The 3,638-nt window shown below is 43.2% G+C and overlaps 1 pseudogene; it reads right to left on the bottom strand.

The window, feature by feature from the left end:
• Nucleotides 1–306: 306 nt before the first annotated feature.
• Nucleotides 307–1,389, bottom strand: LOC132422289 (heterogeneous nuclear ribonucleoprotein D-like; annotated as a pseudogene).
• Nucleotides 1,390–3,638: the final 2,249 nt, after the last annotated feature.

The raw sequence follows: 3,638 nt of genomic DNA, 5'->3' as shown, positions 1-3,638 counted from the left end.
TTTAGTACCTGGCGCAGAAAAACAATCACACAAGGAAGCCTTTATTTGGGGTTTAACATGAAATCGTACAAACAAAATTTGTATAAACACAAATCCCCATCGAGTCATAACACAGATAGCAAAAGACAAAGTAAAAACAAAGAAAACTACTTGGTGGCCATACACAGCTGGACACAGTTTTGTCTTGTACACTAGAAAGTCTTTTACAAAATAATCATCTTAGATCAACAGAAGACCAATCTTCAATGTCGTCCTGCAGGATGGGTTACTTCAGCAATCTCTGCCTGTTTTCTCCAACATCCCCCTTTAGTATGGCTGGTAATTATTTTGGTGATTGCCGCCCCCTTGGGATGCCTTGCCACAAGTGCTCTGTCGGCCTCGGCCACGACCCCTAGTACCACGTCGTCCACCAGCTGCAGCATCTCATCCTCCTTTTGGTTGCTTCTGTTGCTGCCTATGTCTTGGGTTGTGCCACTTTGATTTCACAGTTCCCAGAACCAGGTTGATGATACCTGCTTTCTAACAATTTCTTTACTGGCTCTTCAGCTGTATATGTAATAAAACAAAATCCTCTTCTTTCATTTATTTTTGTATCTGTGGAAGTTCAACATTTTCAATCTCTCCAAAGGCTCCAAAATATTCTTCTTTTTTTAAAAAATAAATTTATTTATGGCTGTGTTGGGTCTTCGTTTCTGTGCGAGGGCTTTCTCTAGTTGTGGCAAGCGGGGGCCACTCTTCATTGCAGTGCGCAGGGCCTCTCACTATTGCGTCCTCTCTTGTCGCGGAGCACAGGCTTCAGACGCGCAGGCTCAGTAGTTGTGGCTCACGGGCCCAGTTGCTCCGTGGCATGTGGGATCCTCCCAGACCAGGGCTCGAACCCGTGTCCCCTGCATTGGCAGGCAGATTCTCTGCCACTGCGCCACCAGGGAAGCCCTCAAATATTCTTTAATTTGTTTTTCCAAAGTATCTGGGCTCAATCCACCTACTAAAACCTTTTTGGAGGGTTCCTTCCCTTTTAAAGCTTTGATTCTTTTAACATCTATGAATTTGCCATCCAGCTTGTGTTCTTTCAGTTCCAGGGCCTTAGCAACACTATCACCATCTTTGAAAAGCACAAATCCAAATACTCTTGATCTTTCAGCGACTGATCTGTTTTAATTGTGCAGTCTACAACTTCTCCAAATCGAGACAGATATTCAGTCAGCTCTTTCTTGCTTGTATCCCAGCTCAAGCCTCTAATAACCATTTTAGCGTCATCCCGCTGATGCTTGGTCTCACTGATCTTGGATCCCTCTGCGAATTCCTCTCTGTTGCTATACTCCTTCACGTCTTCATAGCGGCGGAGTTGTCAGCCCGGCGGTGCTGGTCTGCAGTCCGAGTCACGGCAGCAGCAGCCTAGGTGCCACTCTTTGAAGGAAGGAGTATCAAAATATTTGTGGACCTATTTTAATAGTACCATACCTTTCAGAAAAGTGATGCAGCTTCCATGTAGCTTGCTGGTTAGGCCAAAGTTACATAAAACACTTTCTCCATTAGCTGCTATAAAAAACCTCCACATCCTCTAAGGTGGCCATGCTGTGAGAAAGCCCAGCCCACATGCAAAGACCAGTTGGTGCACCGGTTGACAGTCCAGCTTAGGTCCCAGCAAGCAGTCAACACCAATGAAAGAAAGATGAAGAGATGCTTCCAGATGATTCCAGCCCTCGATTGTTGAGACACCCTCAGCCATCATCTCTCCTAGGCATTGAATTTTCCCAGCTTCCCAGACATAAGTCATCCCTAATTCTAAAATCAGATTCTTCTCAGTATAGAAGGGGTTACAGTATAGCATAGGGATTACATGTAGAGGCTCTGGATTTCCAGGGCCAAGATGCACTTTCTGTGCTGCTGCTTCAAGCCACACGACCTTGGGCAATTTGTGTTAACTCACTGTGCCCCCAGGCTCCTCATCCTTAAATTAGGAAAACGCGTACAGTTGGCCCTTTGTATCCTCGGATGTGGAACTCATGGGTACAGAGGGCCAACTGCGAGGGACTTGTGCATCCACAGATTTTGGTATCCACGAGGGTTCACAGATACCGAGGGAGGGCTGTAAATAAGTAAGTGGGTTTTGAAGATTGAATGGAGTAAGAAATTCAAAATTCTCAGGACATAATGTATGCCAGACATTGTTATTATCATTATTTTGATTATTATTTTTTTTAATTCTCATTAAATCTGTTTCTCTTCTGGTATTTCCCATATCAGCTCATGTCACTCCAGGCTCAACATTAAAAACAACAACAACAACAAAACTTCAATTCCTCCTTCTGTGTTACCAACCATTTTCTGGATTTATTGATATATAACTGATACATAAAAATTATATATAATTAAGATGTACAACTTGATATACATACAATCACCACAATCAAGTTAATTAACAGATCCGTCACCCCACATAGTCACCATTTTCCTTCTTTTGTGTGTGTGCATGTGTGATGAGAAACTTAAGAGCCATCCTCTTAGCCAGTTTAAAGTATACAATACAATATTGTTAACGATAGTCACATTGCTGTACATTAGTATGTCGAGCACTGATTCATCTTGCATAACAGAAACTTCGTACCCTTTGACCAACATCTCCCCATTTCCTCCTCCCATTACCCCCTGCTTCTATGAGTTTGACTAATTTTAGTTCATTACAGCATTATTCACAATAAACAAAATATGAAAACAACCTAAATGTCCATCAAGAGATGAATGGTTAAAGAAGATATAATGCATATATACAACAAAATGATATTCAGCCCTTAAAAAGAAGGAAATCCTGCCATTTCAACAACATGGCTAAACCTGGGGCTGGTGTGTGCTGAGTGAAGCAAGGCAGACACAGAAGACAAACACGAACTCACTTATGCGTGGAATCTAAAATAGTCACCAACTCTTTATAATTGGTTGTCAAGCCTTGTTGATTCTACTTCCATAGTTTCCATTATCTTTTCACTGTCAAAGCCAATTAAGGAGCAGGCCAAGTTCTCCACAGACACCCAGTAATGGAAAAGGGAAAATAAACACCACTGGGAATGATGAAGGTGCTATATCTACCAGAAATATACAGAGCATAGTCGGAAGAAAGGCTTGGACAAGCCTGTGGGGTGGTCGTGAGATAAGCTCTCATCAAAAGATTGTGAGGGGAAATGTTCTGAGTAACTTCTGCCTCACCTGCTTAAAAGGGATGACTTGCTTGAACTTCTCCAACCTGTGATGTGGAACATGAATACGGCTGAGTCTGACTTTGACCATGGAGAGGAAGAAATACATACTTTAAGGGGTGATAGAATAATCAGATGGAAAGAGCCTCGTTCCCTGAATGATGTCACGAAGCAGGTTGCCCAACAGCCCTTACAGCCCAGATCATTACGTGGGAGAGAGAGAAATACACTTCTCTTGGTTTTCAGACCCTGTGTTACACCAGCTTAGCCATTCTGCTAACACAAGGGTCACTGTGACCGGTTCCTTCCATCGGCTGAGGCAGGATAGGCAGGGGCAGGGCTGGGGGGAAGACAAACCACTTTCCTAGATATGGTGCTGGTGGGTCAAGAGTAGAAAATGTGCACATATCTAGACTGACAGCCTGAGAGAGCCTCACATGGCAA

This window comes from Delphinus delphis, chromosome 3 (genome assembly GCF_949987515.2).
Source record: "Delphinus delphis chromosome 3, mDelDel1.2, whole genome shotgun sequence".
NCBI lineage: Eukaryota > Metazoa > Chordata > Mammalia > Artiodactyla > Delphinidae > Delphinus > Delphinus delphis.
This window is presented reverse-complemented; position numbering and strand designations above follow the sequence as displayed.